Source organism: Bubalus bubalis, chromosome 16 (genome assembly GCF_019923935.1).
Source record: "Bubalus bubalis isolate 160015118507 breed Murrah chromosome 16, NDDB_SH_1, whole genome shotgun sequence".
Taxonomy (NCBI): Eukaryota; Metazoa; Chordata; class Mammalia; order Artiodactyla; family Bovidae; genus Bubalus; species Bubalus bubalis.
In genome coordinates, this window is record NC_059172.1 from 52,368,713 (window position 1) to 52,387,547 (window position 18,835).

Consider the following 18,835-nt stretch of genomic DNA (forward strand, 5'->3'; position numbering starts at 1 on the left):
AGGAAATGCTGCCCTTCTGACACTTTAATGATATCCGAAAGAGACCAAGTCAGATTTTTAGCTCATAAAACTTGGTAATGTGTTTATATTTTTTAAGTCACTAAATTTGAGGTAGTTTTTTACAGTAGTCATTTTTACTTTTTACCTCACCTGTGCTTCTTTCTAAATTCTGGAAAGCAGATGTGATGGTTGGAGTTCCAGCAGCTATGTTGGACTATAAAGCAAACCAAAGCAGGAACAGTGTGCATTAAGGATGATAGACCAAAAAATTACAAAGACTTGAGTGGCCAAGTTTCGGACTGTCAACCTCTGAATTTCTTTTAAATGAGAGGAAAAACAAACCTGTGGGTCCTTAAGAAACTGTAATCAGGTTCCTACTAATAGTTACACATAGTTTCTGAATAAAATAATAGTGTAGGCTGGATATCCTTATAACCCTTAAACTCAACATGCTCAATTCAGTAAATATTTGAGCTAACCGTATATTAGACATGATTTTCTTTCTCCAGATTTCCTGATTTCTGCTAAAGGTACCACCCTTCTTTTTTAACACACATTAGATTGGCAAATAATTAGTTTTCCAAATATGCCTCACATTTTCCTGATTTTGTGGCTTCAAGCCCTGACCCACCCACACCCACCCACCCACCCGCCTACCATGGTTTTCGTAGCTTATTCTTTCTCGTCATTTCCCTTTGATTCCTTCCCTTTGCTTGCATTCATATTTGTTTACATGGTTATTTATTTATACTTTCACCATGAGCTCCCCCAAGGGAGGAACCATGTCCATCTCAGCCACTACCCAATTTCTAGGGCTCAGATGAGTGTCAGAGTAGGGGCTCAGTAAATGTTCTTTCAATTAAATGGATGAGTGTGCTGCCATTGTAAAAACCATCATAGCCTTGCATAAAATTGTCTTAAAATTCGAGCTGAAAAAGGCATGACTGTTTCCGTCAACAGCACCCTTAAATTCAAGATGAGTGCTCATTCTCATGGCAGAAGACAAACAAATAAACAAACCCACTGTACCATGATGGCAGGGAGGCCTGGCTGTCTAAGGTCAGAGCACCCGCCTCGATCGAGGGTCCCTCGTCTCTGTGTTGTGGGGCCTCTCTGATCACTAGTCTTATCTCTTTCGGTCAAATGAACAAGTGTCCTTCCTGTTTTACTGTATGGCAGGCGATGAGATTATTTCATCTTTTTTATTTAAAAAATTATTCATTTTTAGCTGCGCTGAGTCTTTGTTGCTACACTGGCTGTCCTCTAGTTAGGAAGAGCAGGGGCTCCTCTCTAGTTGCGGTGTGTGGGCTTCTCGTTGCGGCGGCTTCTCGTTGCGGCGCAGGCTCTGGGGTGTGCAGGCTTCAGAAGTGGCACATTGTGGCTCGTAGGCTCTAGAGCACAGGCTCAACGTGGCAGCCTGTGCTGGAAACTTAGTTTTCTCTGTACCAGGACAAATAAACACACTTGGAGCAGGGGGCTAAACCTTATTTTTCCCTTGGGCAAAGCCTCAACAGTTGTGGCTCACAGGCTTAGTTGCTCCACAGCATGTGGAGTCTTCCTGGATGAGGGATCAAACCCATGTCTCCTGCATTGGCAGGCAGATTCTTTACCACTGAGCCACCAGGGAAGCCCTATTACATATTTTGAAGTTCCATTTCTCCTGGGCTTCATCTAACTGCTGCGAACTTTGCTGTTTGGTCGCTAAGTCCTGTCTTGACTTTTTGTGACCACATGGACTGTAGCCCGCCAGGCTCCTCTGTCCATGTGATTTCCCAGGCAAGAATACTGGAGTGGGTTGCCATTTCCTTTTCCAGGGGGATCTTCCCGACGCAGAGATCGAACCCACGTCTCCTGCCTTGCAGGCAGATTCTTTACCATCAAGCCAGCAGGGAAGTCCATGCTGGAAACTTAGTTTGCTCTGTAACAGGGGACAGATAAACACACTTGGAACAGGGGGCTAAATCTTATTTTTCCCTTAGGCAAAGCCTAAAACAAATAAAACACCCCCGTCATCCCTCATAGTGAGTCTGTACTCACTCCAGACTTCATAATTACAGGAAGGAAAATGTGTCTGAGGAAATTTTATTCATTCAACAGCAGGCAAGCAGATAGTTTATGCTGCAAGGCTCTTATGTAAGGAAATATGTCCTAGCAGTTCAGTGGCTGCTAAAAATGTTACAGGTATGAAGAAGCAATGGGTTTACTTGTAAGGTATACAGAAGCCCCTGTGTTAATCCATGAAATCAATGCTAGTTAGGCAGGCTTTGTATTAGAGGCTGGGTGCATCATATTTCCCTGTACACTTAGGAAATTTCTGTTGCTTTTCATCCTCTGTGACGTCATTTCTTTTCAAACACAAATTGGTGTGTATGTGTGTGTGTCTAGGCAAATAAGTACTTTAATTCCAAATGAGTATTTAATCATATTTATAATTTGTAATTTGATAAAGCATGGAAACCCATGAATGGTACCCTGAAAATATCAGAAGAAAAACAAAAGATATTTTATTATTATGATTACTTTAAATATAAAATACCCTTTCATTACTATGCTGTCTATATTAAGTTCTTTCTCTTCAACCCTTTTCATTTGCAGGGTAAAAATCCTGCCTTCTTGGACTGTCAGAGAAATAGTTCATTTTTACATTTTTTCAGAATCTCAGGCCTCCTATCATTAAACATGACAAAGGGATTTAGAGAAAGGGAAAGCATTGTTTGAAATTAAAACCTTTTTTTTTTTTTTTAAGTATGACCTGGGCAGCAGGACAGATTAAATCTGAATTTTGAACATATTTTAACATTGTCTACTGGTGTATAGCATTTTAGAAAGACATGGTGTATAAGTTATCAGAAAGAATACATTTGGGGTAAAAATTAAAAAAAAAAAAAATTCCTGAAAGTCCAAGCATTGACACAGTGTGTTCTGATATACAGATGACCTTTATTCTAATCTGGGTTTGGAAGCTTCATCGGAAAGGCCTTTACGCTGGCGTTTAAGACGTGGTGTTCTTTAGAAAAAAAGCAATTTCTCTTTTCTCCAGGGGAACTGCAGTTTAGGACAGGCACAAAGCTGGGAACACAACCAAGGGCAGAAAAAAAAATTCACCTTCATGTTCTATTTGTCAAACTGACCTGCAGGTCATAACCTGAAAGTTTATGGATCGGTGAGGCCTTGTCTCCGCATAAGCGTGTGTTCTGGACTTTGGCTGGAGCTAAATTCCTGACTTCTGAAAGCGGAGTGGGTGTGGACTTCCAGCAGGAATAGCCAGTGGGAAGGAAGTAATATTCATTAAGTGTGTCTCATGCAAGCCGTGCGGGGCTAAGCATGCTCAGTGTAAATTCTCCTGTAGCCTGTCAAGCTATGTTTGAACCCGGTCCAGAATCCTGGATTTACTTTTTTTTTTTTTCCACGAGGAAGAATGCTCGATTAGACTGCATTTTGCCCTGCTTTTCTCTCTCTCTCTCTTCCCTTTCTTTCTTTCTCTTTCTTTTCTCTCTCTTTTCTTCCTGCCAGAGGATTGGAAACAATATCTTTTTCCGATCAGTTCAGTAATACAATATCCTTCAGTGTTCACACGAGCATTTCAGTGGAGAAGAAAAGAAACTTTGCTACCTGGGAACAGAAGACTACTTAGGTCTGCTAATAAAGTCCTTAGGACTTCTGGAGCCAGAAGTTAAACTTTTCTCAACTGTTAAGGTAATCTACAGCAAATTTAATTGCCTTTTCAACTAAGTGGGTGTACATCAAAAAAAATTTTTTTTCCACACAAAAAGTATGTTTTTCATATGTTGGAGCGATTTTCCAAACACAGGGAAGATATGTCTTTTGGTTCATTTGCATTTGAAAGAACCTCTTTTTTGTATTAGAGGTTCTCTCTCTCTACCGCAAATTATGTGTTTTTCAAACAAATATTGTGGTAAGCTGATGTAGCCATAATGGTCTGAATGTGGATGTGTTCTGTATTATATTAATTCTTGGCGTGGGTTGGTTTGGTGAAAGTTATTGCTTTTGTTGCTGCCAAAGATGAAAGAGAGTTTGTTTTCCGTTGCTGTTGTTTTTGGAACTTTTGGTGGGCTTTGAGGCTGCACTGGGAGCCCTTTAGAGAGAGGAGAGCCACCTCTTTCTATGTTTAATGTGCATTTTTTGTAATGTTCAACTCTAATGCTGAGAAAAGGGGAAAGGAGTACAGATTTTATTTTAGAATTAGTGTAGGAGTGGAACTTTTTTTCTTTTAAAATATAGTTTTGGAGGGAAAGAGTATTTAGAAAGGCAGAAACAGGTTTGTTATGAAGGAATTAAAATCAAGACCTTCTTGGTGAAAATAAGAAGTAAATGCAAAAATATTGCCTGCTATATACTCACTGATTTTGGTTAATAATTTTACTTTCTTAATTAAAAAAGGGAAGATCAGACTTGAATATCAACGGATGACACAGAAAAGTCAGATTAGAAAGCTGCTGGGATCTCAGAAATAGCAAGTTGGCAAAGGCAGCCCCTTTAAAACATCCGAGGACTGAGGTTATGAAACCACATGGCTTCACGTAGGAACAGTGCATCCTGGGCTAAGGCAGCTTAATTTTATTCAAGAATTTTAAGAGTAAAAAGGGGATTTATTTCTTTTCAAGAAAAGAACAGCCAGACAGGGATTATTGATCAGTCAGGGATTAAATATTTGCTGGAATACAAAGCATCACATATTATCAATGTGTAAATCAGACTAGCCAGCTATTCAGGGGATGTAAATGAAAAGACCACAGTTTCATAGGAAATCAAATGCATTCACACCTCTGCCCTTCATTCTCCATCTTTATGTCCCAGGAAGGGATGATAGAGGTGGGGCAGCATGTGAAATAAGACTTTAGCTGAGGGGCTGACCTTGTTCTTTTAACTTCTGTCCATCTGTTCTCACTGGGCAGCTGAAGCAGTGAGCAAACTCGGAGGGAAGGGACCTCAGGGAGACGAGGACGAAGAAGCCAGACCCCACCAGGGCCGTGATCTGCTTGCTCCCCATCCTGCGATTTCGACATAAGTAGAGGAGCTAAGTGGATGCATCTCAGTCCACTTTCTTCTGCTCTCGGGGTTTTGATTTAGTACCATTGCTGCCATTCTGCACCTGCCTCTGTTTTTCATAAGTAAAAGCCTCTCCAATGCATAGATGGTGGTTTATTTGATATAGATCGATCCCCAAGGAGATGGCCAAAGTAATTCAGGCTTGATTTGGTTTTTCCTTTCTTTCCTAACATGTGGTGTAGATCTTGATGGGTTTAATTGAAACAACAAATCCTTTCTGGGATGGGAGAGCACAGTTTTCCATGAATGTGTGTGTGTGTGTGTGTGTGTGTGTGTACGTGTGCACGCCACTTGCACTATGGGCTCTGGGACAGTGCTGCCTGGGAGGCTTTGCATGGCTGATGGCATTTGTCTGGACTCAAGGACCCTCTCACTGTCTTGCCTCTGTCTGTGTTAAGAGAGAGGAAACACACATTCTGGAGCATTCTATACCTCTTTTTTTTCCTGACTCCCCTGCATCCCTCTGCAACTTTGTTCCCCTTGTCATGGCCTGTGTTCTAAAGAATAGTATGGAAACCTATTGAGGCACAAAGGAAAATGAAAGGGTACGCATAGAGGCAGAGAACAAACAAAAACAGGCCTCTTCATGTTCACATCTGGATAAAATTTAGACTGTGACAAGGGAAAGTGAGTGGGAGGAAAAAAGAAAAAGTCTGACATCACATTGAAAAAAATGCATATAATTGACTTTCTAGAGGTTTTCTTGTCTCAAATGCTATGAATGTTTCTGTATCCTGCCCACACCCTACCTTCTGGGCTTGGGGAAGGCAAGCTTCATATCCTTATTTCACAGTGAAGCCTAGTGGCTCATCCAGAGCAGTGGCCGAGTTAGAACCAGCAGCCAGAGCCGTCAAGCTCCAGTTCAAGACTCTACCTATGCAATAATCAAGAGCAGTCTGGGCTGAGTTTCTGTATCTTGGAGTCAGTTTCCCCACTCACTTTGACATTTTAGATGATGGTAGTTATTTTGTGCAACAATTTCTCTAACTGAATCCCTTATAGGATGGTTTCTTAACTTGGAGAAGTGCTTGCAAATCTTTCAGGGATCTTTTGCCTCTTTCCTTTTATCTTACCTTCAACACTACTCATTACAAGAGATCAGGCCAGTGTTGACATTTTCCTTTGACAAATGATGAACATCAAAAGATTGAATGACTTGCTACCTGAGGTCAGGAAGAGGATGGGAGTTCAGGTTGCCCAACTCAGGATCTGAAGTTCTAGACCCACCTGAATACAGATGGGACCCTCTGGGCTTCCTGAGGTGTAGGGATAATACAATAGGAGGAGTTCCATGACTCATGAATGTAAGATGAGTGGTAGTGCCGGGAACTTTATCGTTAGTCCCACAGTGAAGGAGAAAATTCAGGCTGGAAAAGTTATGTACATCACCCACAGTCACATTCAGGGCATTGGGGAGCTAGCTTTCAATCCTGACTGTGGGACCTCTAGGTATATGCCATATGGAGTAACGACAAAGCACGTGGCCTTTTAAATTATCCTATTTATTTATTTTTGTCTGTGCTGGGTTTTTGTTGCTTGTGGGGCTTCCTCTAGTTGCGGTTCACAGGCTTCTCGTTGCGGTGGCACCCTGTGAAGCACAGACTCTAGGGCTCAGTAGTTGCGGTGCAGGGGCTTAGTTTGTGTCACATGGGCTCAGTGTGCACGGACTTTTCTGAGTTTCTTTGTGTCTCTGTTTCCTTGTATGTAGATTGGGGGTATCTAGCACAGGGTTGGCCATGAGGATTATATGAGATGATGCTTCATGCAGAGTAAACCTTCCCGTGTTTTGAACGGTGCATGCTTTCATTGTTGTTCGTGTTCTGTGTTACCCCAGCTAAGTGTCAACTCTTCTGATTGGGATTCCTAATCCCTGGTGGCTCAGAAGGTAAAAAATCTGCTTGCAGTGCAGGATACCTGGGTTCGATTCCTGGGTTGGAAAGATCCCCAGGAGAAGGAAATGGCAACCCACTCCAGTATTCTCACTTGGAAAATTCCACGGGTAGAGGAGTCTTGTGGGCTAAAGTCCATAGTGTTGCAAAGAGTCAGATAGGACTGAACAGCTAGCCCTTTCACTTTCAATCAGCTCTTAGCCCAACTCCTAGATCTTCAGGATGGTTGTGATGGTGAGTTAGCATCATCAGATGAGTTAGGCATATTGACTAAAAACTCAAACTATGCTGAATGGCCCAAGGAGATAACTGAGATAAGAGCAGGGGTCTCCTTGGTCTCTGTTCAGGGACAGGCTGGAGGGAGGTCATTGTCTAAGAGGACCAGTGCTGTTGGGTAACATCTAGTTATCTCTGAGGGCCTTCAAATGCAGGCTCCTAGCATGGGAGGAATCTTCTATGAAGGGGAGAATGGATAGTTTGAGTTATTCTCAGACCATGGGTCTGGTAGGTATAGACAAATGAGGGAAGGCATACATACAGGCAAGCCATAGGATTGTCATGAGTTTGTTTTTCTTGGCCCTTCTGAACAGCACCAACTTGGCTGTTTACACTGATGGATGATCTGGACCCTGAAGCTCCTGGGGTTACCCTTGGCATTGTGTTATCAAGATCCCCCTAGAGAACTCAAGGGCTTGTTTCTGACCGAGCCAATGCTTTCTCATTGAGTATTCTCTGGATAGAGAAATGTAAATCCACCATCATGGCATGCATGCTTGCTCATTTGTGCCCAACGTTTTGCAACCCCACGGACTGTAGCCTGCCAGAACCAGGCAAGAATACTGAAGTGGGTTGCCATTTTCTTCTCCAGGGATTCTTCCTGAGCCAGGGATCGAACCCATGCCCCCTGCATCACCTGCATTGCAGGCAGATTCTTTACTGCTGAGCCTGGGAAGCTCCAGGTCCACCATCACAGGGCTGCAAAATGCAGTGGAGGGCAGGGCTATTTCCCTCAGAACATGTTCAGTCTAGCTGAATAGATGGTGCCTGTAAAGGGAAGCACAGACTAACAAAACAGGTATGGAGAAGCAGAAGCATGAAACAAGCTGTGGGAGCAGTGGAGGATGAGGAGAGGTGTAATCCTCTTAAGTTCTTTAGTTGTGTTCTCCTTCAGATGCCTCGCCATGACCTTCAGCCACTTGTCCTTGCTGGGAAGGGAAGGTGACTCCCAGGGGATTGCGTAGCTGGGTCTCAATTTCTTGAGCATCTGTTATATACCCAACACTAGATTTTATTTTACCAACAGTCTTCACAGTTCACAATATCCATGGGAAGCTTAAAGAGGAGGAAATCTGCCCTGAGGGGAGAAGTATATGGTTGGTCCTCTGTATCTGCATGTTCGGCATCCTTGGTTTCAACCAACCAGGGATTGTCTGCCAAGGTCAACTATACCAGCCTATTGTACATAAAGCTTAAACGTGTGGATTTAAAAAAAAAAATATTTAGTTAGATACGTGGCTGTGCTGGGTCTTAAGCAGCTTGCAAGGACACTTTAGTTGCAGCATGTGAACTCGTAGTTGCTACATGCAGGGTCTTAGTTCTCCTACCAGGGAATAAACCCATGCCCCCTGCATTGGGAGTGTAGAGTCTCAGCCACTGGACCAACAAAGAAGTCTCCACGTGTGGATTTTGGTACCTGTGGGAAGGTGGGGGTTCCTGGAACTGATACCCTGTGGATACCCAGGGCCAGCTGCACACTGCAAAAAGGGTTCATGTAACTGAACAACTGGGCACACTTTGTCTTGTGTAATCGGAAAGTGCCCACAAAGCATTTTAGGGGGAAAAAAGATGACTGTGGTCCAGTAGACTTGGCTATTGAGTAGTACTTCTCCAAGCTTCTTAGATGGAGGATACCTGTTTCTTGTCTAATTCTGGATCCATCACATGAGTTGTCCAGAGTTGGGCAAGTCTGGTCCCAGGAAGAGGTAGTGCTTCATGTTGTATGCACTGCCTGCCTTTGGGGAGCTGTTGAACAACAGATAGAAATTATCCCCCACCCCCTGCCTATAGTTAGATCCTTAAAATTTTGCAGCTTCAGAAATGAAGATCTCAGTCATTATTAGGTAGTATCATGTAGTTTAAAAACAGGATTGGAGTGGCATGACTGGGATTTGGGTCCTGACCCTGAAATCTTTCAGCTGTGTGACTTTGAGTCAGTTATTTCACTTCACAGGGCCTCAGTTTTCACATCTGAAAAGTGGAATGTAAGCAGGAATTCCTTCAGGTGGGAAGATCAACGGTTAAAGTGATTTAGAAAAATGTAGGCTGCTACGCAAGCATCTGCTTTACACCTATCCCCTGGCTGTTATCTCAGATTTCTAGTGTTTCACTTTTTTGCTTCTAAAAAGCCTTTCTACCTCACTTACTTAAATGGTAGGTGGCATGATTAACAGAGCTAGACAAACTGCTTTGAATCAGAGGACTAAAGACTATTTTTTTAAACAACAATGAAATAGAGTTGACATACAACATTGCATTAATTTCAGGTGTACAACATAGCGATTTGACATTTATATACATTGTGATATGATCAGCATGCCAAGTCTAGTTACCGTTTGTTACCATTTCAATTACTTTCTCATGAATTATTTTGTAACTAGAACTTTGTGCCTCTTATTCCGCTGCACTTATTTCACCCGTACCCCAACCCCTCTCTTCTCTGGAAATCATTGTTCTCTGTATCTATGAGTCTCTTTCTGTTTTCTTTGTTCATTTATTTTTTGTTTTTTAGATTACTCATGTAAGTGAAATCATCTGGTATTTACTTTGTCTTACTTCACTTAGTATAATACCCTCTAGGTCCATCCCTGTTGTCGCAAATGGTGAAAATTCATTCTTTTTTATGGCTGAGTTGTATTCCGTGTGTGTGTGTATCTCACATTTTCTTTGTCCATTCATCTATTGATGGACATTTCGTTTCCTTCCCCTGAAGTCTCTTTAATTGCCCAAATTAACTTTACATTTCCTAAATTAGTGGAAGACAAAAGACTTTGAAAGGACAGGACGACTATATAGAAAATGTAGCCAGAGCAACATTTGTTTGAGCATAAGAAGTTCCTGTATGCAAACTAGAAATTAACAACAAGTCAGCGTACCAGACAAATTGTTGACACATGCATATTTCCCCCAAACTCTCTGAGAAGATAGAACCACTACATCCATTAGGATGGCTACTTTAAAAAAATGACAAGTGTTGGCAAGGATGTGGAGAAACTGGAACCATGCTCACTTTTGGTAGAAATGTGAAATGGTTCAGCTGCTATGGAAAACAGTATAGCAGTTTCTCAAAAAGTCAAACATAGAATTACCATTGTTGTTGTTGTTTAATCACTCAGTCATAACTGACTCTTTTGCGATCCCATGGACTGTAGCCTGCCAGGCTCTTCTGTCATGGGATTTTCCAGACAAGAATACTGGAGTGGGTTGCCATTTCCTTTTCAGGGGATCTTCCCAACCCAGGGATTAAACCCACGTCTCCTGCATTGGCAGGCAGGTTCTTTGCCGTTGAGCCACTAGGGCAGCTCTAGAATTACCATATGATACAGCAACTCCACTTCTGAGTGTGTAAGCAAAATAAGTAAAAGCAGGATCTCAAAGAGATATTTGTATAGCCATGTTCACAGCAGTTTTATTCACAGGAGCCAAATGGTGGAGGCAACCCAAGTGACATCAACAGATGAATGGATAAACAAAAAACAGTATATACACACAATAGAATATTATTCAATCTAAAAAAAAGGTGGAAATTCTGACACATGCTACTGCATGGATGAACCTTGAAGACATTATGTTAAGTGAAACAAATCAGACATAGAAAGACAAATATGGGTATACCTCAGTGATACTGGATATTAGGTTCCAGACCACTGCAGTAAAGTCATGATAGCAATAAAGCAAGTCACAAATTTTTTGGTTTCCTAGAGCATATGAAAGTTTTTATACTATACTATAGTTTATTAACTGTGAGATAGCATTATGTCTAAAAACAGTGTGCATATCTTAATTAAAAATATTTCTAAAAAATGCTAAGCAGCATCTGATTGTCCAGTCAGTCATAATCTTTTTTGCTGGTGGAAACCGTTGATGGCTGCTAAGTGATCAGGGTATAGTTCTGAAGATTGCGGTGACTGCGGGAATTTATTAAAGTTAAGACAACAGTGAAGCATGTCACGTAGACTGACTCTTCCTTCCATCAGTACTGCACGTAGAATGCAATGCTGTTTGATACCATTTTACCCACAGTAGAACTCCTTTCAAAATTGGAGTCAGTTCTCTCAAACCCTGCAGCTATTTTAGCATCTAAATTTATATAATATTTTAAATCCTTTGTTGTCATTTCAACAGTCTTCACCACATCTGTACCAGGAGTAGATATCATCTTAAGCATCCATTTTTATTTTTTTGCTCATCCACAGGAAGCAGCTCATCATCCCTGAAAATGTTATTGTCAGATTACAGCAATTCGTTCACATCCTCAGGCTCCACATCTGATTCTAGTTCTCCTGCTCTTTCTACCACATCTTCAATTACTTCCTTCACTGAAGTCTTGATCCCCTCAAAGTTATCCAGGAGGGTTGGAATCAACTTCTTCTAAACTCCTATTAGTGTTGATATTTTGACCTCTTCCCATAAATTACAGAGGCTCTTTATGGCATTTTTTCCATTCCAAAAGGTATTCAATTTACTTTTCCCAGATCCATCAGAGGAATTACTATCTATTGCAGCTATAGCTTTATGAAATGTATTTCTTATATAATAAGACTTGAAAGTCAAAATGACTCCTTGACCCATGGGCTGCAGAATGGATGTTGTATGAACAGACATGAAAACAACATCAATCTCATTGTACATCTCCCTCAGAGCTCTGGGGTGACCAGGTGCGTAGTCAGTAAGCAGTAATATTTCAAAAGGAATATTTTTCCCGAGCAGTAGTTCTCAACCGTGGGCTTAAAGTTTTCAGTAAATGATGATACAAACACATTCTCTCATCCAGTCTTCTTTGTTTCATTTAAAAAGCACAGGCAGAGTGGAATTGACATAATTCTTAGGGTCCTAGGATTTTCAGAATAGTGAATGAGCACTGGCTTCAACTTAAGGTCACCAACTGAATTCATCCCTAACAAGAGAATCAGCCTGTCCTTTGAAGCTTTAATGCCAGGCATTGACTTCTCCTCTGTAGCTATGAAAGTCCTAGATGGCATCTTCCAAGAGAAGGCTGTTTTGTCCGCACTGAAAATCTGTTGTGTATTGTAGCCATCTTTATTGCCTTAGCTAGATCTTTTGGATCACTTGCTCCAGTTTTTATATGACCATTTGTTGCTTCATTTTGTAAAATACTTTGAGATTATGGAGTTGGCTTTTTGCCTTAAACCTCATGAATCACACTTTGCTATCATCAAATTTTTCTTCTGCAGCATCCTCAATTCTCTCAGCCTTCATAAAATTGAAGAGAATTAGGGCCTTTCTCTGGATGAGGCTTTGGCTTAAAGGAATGTTGTGAAGGGTTTGATATTCTATCCAAACCACTAAAACTTTCTTTAAACCAGCCATAAAGCTGTTTCACTTTCTTATCATTTGTTGTTCACTTTAGTAGCACTTTTAATTTCCTTCAAGAATGTTTACTTTGCATTTGCAACGTGGCTAACTTGGGCACAAGGGGCTTAGCTTTTTTTTTTTTTTTAATAATTTTATTTATTTAGTTTTGGCTGATTCATTTGGGTCTTCATTGCTGTGTGGTTGTGGCGTGCAGGGGCTACTCTCTGGTTGCAATGCATGAGCTTCTCCTTGCAGTGGCTTCTCTTGTGGGAGCACAGGCTCTGGGGCACTTGGACTTCAGTAGTTGGGGCGCATGGGCTCAGTGATTATGGCTTCCAGGCTCCAGAGCACAGGCTCAGTGGTTGTGGTGCACAGGCTTAGCTGCTCCTCAGCATGTGGGATCTCCCTGGATCAGGGAGCAAACCCACGTCCTGTGCATTGGCAGGCCAATTCTTTATCACTGAGCCACCGGGGGAGCTCAGGCGCTTAGCTTTCGACATGTTTTCCTCACGAAACTTAATCAGTTCTAGTTTTTGATTTAAAGTGAGAGACGTGCAGCTCTTCTGTGAACACTTAGGGCCCACTCTAGGGTTATCAACTGGCCTAATTTCACTATTGTTGTGTCTCGGGAAATAGGAGCTTTCCCGGTGGCTCAGACAGTAAAAAATCTGCCTGCAGTGCAGGAGACCCAGGTTTGATTCCTGGGCCGGGAAGATCCCCTGGAGAAGGAAATGACAACCCACTCCAGTATTCTTGCCTGGAGAATTCCGTGGACAGAGGAGCCTGGAAGGCTATAGTCCAAAGGGTCACAAATAACTGGACATGACTGAGTGACTCACACAAACACACACGACAAGACAGAGTGAGATTGGGAACCGGTTGGTGATGCGGTCAGAAGGGATAGGAGGTTTATTGGTTAAATTTGCCTCTTATTTAGGTGCGCTTGGTGGCACCTCCAATTATAGTAGTAACGTCAGAGATCTCTGATCGCAGATCACTGTAACAAATATTGAATATGATCATAAGCAAAAAGTGAAATACTGTGAGAATCACCAAAATGTGACAGAGGCATTAAGTGAATAAATGCTGTTGGAAAAATAGTGCCAACAGACTTACTCAAGGCACCGTTGTTACAAACCCTCAATTTATAAATAACACAATGTATCTGTGAGGCCCAGTAAATGGAAACACAATAAAACTAAGAAAACGGGGTATGCTTCTGTTACATGATTCCGCTTACAGGAGGTCCCTGCCAAAGTCAAGTGCATAGAGACAAAGTAGAATGGTGGTTGCCAGCGGCTCGATTAGGGGAGAACGGCCAGATTTTCTTTAATGGGCACAAGAGCTTCAGTTGGGGAAGATGGAAATTTTTAGAGATGGATTGTGGTGATGGTTGCACAGTAATGTCAATGTGCTTAGTGTTACTAAGCTGTATATTAAAAACCGGTAAAGATGGTAGCATTTGTATTATGTGTGGTGGTGGTAGTTTAGTCACTGAGTCGTGTCCAACTCTTTGCAACCCCATGGACTGTAGCCCGCCAGGCTCCTCTGTCCATGGGATTCTCCAGGCAAGAATACTGGAGTGGTTGCCATTTTCTTTTCTAGAGAATCTTCCCGACCGAGGGATTGAACCTGGGTCTCCTGCATTGCAGGCCCATTCCTTACCAACTGAGCTGCAAGGGGAAGGTATTTTAGTGCAATTACAAAATTGAGAATATAAAAAATTCAGTCTATTAGATAATTGTGAGGGCTGAGACACTGAAAGTGCTTCATTACTAAAATTCAGCTGCATATGAGGAAGAAGGTTAGGCTCAAACTGAGAAGAAAAAGAGAGTAATATCATTCAATAAATGCAGTTTGTGGAAGTAAAAAAAAAAAAAAACAAGGGAACAGATACAGGAGAAAAATAGGCTCTTGGAACAGAGCAATGGAAATTCCAGAATTTCTCTCCATGAGGTGCTTAGGCATAGGGTTTTGTTTTGACACTGTGTTCACATAGCAAGCATGTCACTTTAACATAGGCTATTTATTTGGGGTGGCATTTGGTAGCTGATACGTGGAGATACCAAAAGCCCTTCTGACCTTCCTATTTTTGGTGGACCCTGAACTTTCTCTCAGATTAAATTTTCATCAGCCCTCACCTTTGTGAGCGATCTGTGGTGAGAAGACTTGGAGAACTCAAGAGCAGTGGAAAAGCTACTCAATAATCAGGCTGAGGGAGGGAGGAAAAATAACTAGCACCATTCTATGCCTATTTATGTGTATTATCCAGTTAATCCTCTTAGTTGCCTGTAAGGTAGATCTCATGTTGGCATTTTATAAAAGCGACTTTCTTAAGATCCTTTTGCTGCCGAGTGGTGAAGCCAGGACTGGAACCCAGGTCCGAGACAGCCTAAAGCTTATTCCGTTGCATCACCCTTCAGGCTTTAGGAATTATTTCCTTAGTTAACGATCTAGGTGATCCCTCCCTGGCTTTGCTGTCAGCGGCCAGAGAGATGTCTTCCTGGAATAGATACAGATCTCACACACTCTGCTTAGGGCCATCCAGGAGGCCCCCAGCACTAGCATTCACGATCTGGACATCGTTTCTAATTTTCACAAATACTGGCAAAGCAACCTTTAGCATCCCTGAGGCAAAAAGCTCCAGATGCACAGGTGTCTGGGATGCGTCTTTTCTGCGGTGCTGTTTTGGGTTCAGGTGTTGGGATGAATGAACCCACAGAGCACCCGCCCCTCCCTGGCAGGCTGCTCTTGGGCTCCTTTGTTTGGTTTATGTATAGCCATCAATGCATCATTCCTTCTGCTTCAGCTGTTTGAGAATCCCATCTTCTCTATTGATTTCCCACAGAACGTTTACTGCTCTCCAAGGTGTGACCTGTACCTCTAGCTAATTTATTTCTGTCATGGCTGTAGGATTTAGGAATGAGGGGGGAGGGGAGCGAGGGAGGGGAGCGTGGGCTTGAGGGGAAAGAGGGAGGGTGGCGAGAGAGCAGCGCGTCCAAGATGTGGGAAATAAATTCAGCCCTGGACCCCCCGACAGGCAGGCCCGCAGCTCCAGAAGGCAGGCACAGCAACAAGGAGACTTTGCTTGAAAATCTGCTCAGTAAGATGGAGGCTGCAGCCACGGGGTTTCAGGAGGCCGGGAATGATAGCAGGGCCCCATGGGGATGGAAGAGCAAGGGAAGAATGTGTTTGGAAATAATCTCTTGCCTGTTCAGGAGCCAGTCACCCTATTGAGCAGGATGTGGTAGGTTTTTTTTTTTTTTTTTTCTCTTTTAACGAAATGATGGAAAACTCTTCTGCGGGGGTGGTTGGGGGGCGACTGGTGAAGTCCTATTCTCTTCTTTATGAGATTTTCAACAGCAGGGCATTCCTGTGTCAGTCCTGGCACCGTGATTACGGTGACTGACATGCGCAATATTAAATCGAACCACGTTAACATAAACCTCCCTTCCCCTCCGTGCCTAGAACAGACTGAGTTACCCTTTCCATGGTCTGATTTTGCTAGATAACTGTTTGAATGCCCGCTTCATTTTTTTCTTCCTCATGAAGATAGCTTATATCTTCTTAGAAATTCTAGTTATAAACTTATACAAGGAAGGATGTTGGTTATTTATTACTTTCACCTAGATGGAGACACGTTTGTGAAGTGAGTGGATGTGTTACATGTGAAGGGTGTTTTAAAGTTTTCAAAATTTTTTTAATATACTTTATTTCATTTCCATAACAATTATTATTCTCATAGTTGTAGAAATGCTGGCCTTTTAGCCCAGCTAAGATCACATGGCTAATAAACAGCAAATGCAGAGTCTAGGGTTTCTGGCTCCAGATTCAGGTTGCAGTACACAACACCCCAGAAATGTGGGGTCACTTTTTTCTACCAAGACCACCCCCTGAAAAGCAGAAGCTGGAGAGTAAGAGGCACATGAATCAAAATTTGCCCCCCCTCTTAGAAAGGTATTGATGGAATGAATTTGAATTAAACCAAACATGTACCCTTCTAAGCTTCCACTCATATGTTTTATGCCTAAGGTCAGTCCATCTGAAGTGTAAAAAAGCCTTAAGAAGCAGGGCAAAAATCACTGGTGAATATTTTCTCCCTTCTTCCCATATAGCAGTCTCCAGTCCCACCCCAACTCATATACAGATTCTTTGTCATCCTTTACAGGGAGTAAAATAAAACAAGTCGTCATTACCACTCTATGTACCACCGACCATTATAGTGCACTCTGGGCTGAGCATTAGAATAGCAGTTATTTGTGAGGCTGGCTAGTGGAGTTCACGCTTATACATCCCGGGCACTCTGCGACCCACTCCGTTTTCCTGGTATGATGTATGGAGGGGCTTCTGGGATGTTAGTAGGAGAGCAGGATGGCGGGGTTGGTGGATTGGCGGGACTTTCACAACCTGGACCTACTCTAACTGGAACTGTCTAACTCTGGGAGAAGAGTAGCCCATTTCATCTTCCCTGTAGCCAGATAAACTGTGTGCCACCTCAGAGTCTAACAGAGCCTCAGAGCCTCCTTAAAGATTTATTTGATTTTTAGAAACAAAGCATGACAGTATTATGGAAAAGATTTATATCCTGAGTGTCTGTCATGAAGAAGGGATCGTCTTATGGATAAATAAAAGTGCCCCCCCTGGTGGCTCAGACGGTAAAGAATCTGCCTGCAATGCAGGAGACCTGGGTTCAATCCCTGGGTCAGGAAGATCCCCTGGAGAAGGGAAAGGCAACCCACTTCAGAATTCTTGCCTGGAGAATCCCTTGGACAGAGGAGCCTGGTGGGCTACAGTCCATGGGGTCTCAAAGAGTTGGACATGACTGGGTGACTAAAACACTTTCGCATCCAATGTGTAGGAATTAAATATTACTGTGAACATCCCTGTAATAACTGAAGTTATTTTGGTTTGAAAAGATCAGGACTTTGAAAAGAAATGTGTACATTTTCTTTGTAGTCAGCAAACTATATTCCTGCTATCTCTGAGGTAACCTTCATCTCAGGACTCAGGATTTGAGAAGGGATGAGTAAGGCAGAAAGTAAGAAATGCTCAGAAGAAGATCATACTTGCTTCTACATCAACATTGTGTGATATATTTTGCTGTTTCTCTCGCCTGGAGCAATTTTTATTTCTACTCTTTTCCTTTTTGCAGACTGACCTAGGGTGATTCAAAAAGACTGAATTTTGAGTCCTGTTTCCACAAATTAAATTGTGTGCTGCGTGGCTAGAGAGTTTAAACTCTCATGATCAATTTCTGCAAGGGTAGAATGGATATGTTAATATCGATCCTAACTCACCAGGTTGTCATGTGGACCTCAGGTAACAATGGGTGGTGAAGTGTTTTGTAAACTCGAAAGCATGGTACAGGAAAGAATTTACCCTCTATTATTTTGAGTTCTCAAAATGTATACACAGGGGCTTCCCTGGAGGTCCAGTGGTTACGACTGCGTGCTTGCATTGCAGGTGGCATGGATTTGAGCCCTGGTTAGGGACACAAGATCCCGTGTGCTGCACAGTGATTAAAAAAAAAAAAAATGTGCAATCAGTATTGTCTCCATTATCTGTGTGATCATGGTGGTGAAATGGCATTATGGCATCTAGAGTATCATTATTTAGCATTAGTCTCTGTGGGGCTATGATTTGGAAGCAGCCTACAGCTCACTCAGTTCACTTCAGTTCAGTCGGTCAGTCGTGTCCGACTCTTTGCAACCCCATGGACTGCAGCACACCAGGCCTCCCTGTGTCCATCACCAACTCCCAGAGCTTGTTCAAACTCATGTTCATAGAGTTAGTGATGCCATCCAACCATCTCATCCTCTGTTGTTCCCTACTCCTCCTGCCTTCAATCTTTCCCAGCATCAGGGTCTTTTCCAATGAGTCAGCTCTTCACATCAGGTGGTCAAAATATTGGAGCTACAGCTTCAGCATCAGTCCTTCCAATGAATATTCAGGACTGATTTCCTTTAGGATTGACTGGTTTGATCTCCCTGCAGTCCAAGAGACTCTCAAGAGTCTTCTCCAACACCACAGTTCAAAAGCATCAACTTTTTGGTGCTCAACTTTGTTTATAGTCCAGCTCTCACATCCATACATGACTACTGGAAAACCCATAGCTTTGACTAGACTACAGTTCACTACTAAATATGAACTATAAGCTTTGTCCTTTCTTGGCGTTACCTCTCCTCATATTTTCTAAATATCCTGCCACTTTGCTTTGAGAGCTCATGCAACCCTCATATCCGCTTCTGTTTATCTTTGGAGGTTTGCCTGGGAAGATCTTTAGT

General features: G+C 42.4%; 1 long non-coding RNA gene across 2 annotated transcripts in view; it reads left to right on the plus strand.

Annotated features, from left to right (window-relative positions):
- Positions 1–2,902: 2,902 nt before the first annotated feature.
- Positions 2,903–18,835, plus strand: part of LOC102414077 — a 109,840-nt gene continuing 93,907 nt past the window's right edge. Inside the window, exon 1 of one of the 2 annotated variants that reach the window (XR_006545363.2) lies at positions 2,903–3,696. This is a non-coding gene — a long non-coding RNA (uncharacterized LOC102414077). The remainder of the gene's footprint in view (positions 3,697–18,835) is intronic. The other variant, XR_006545362.2, reaches the window with a different exon arrangement.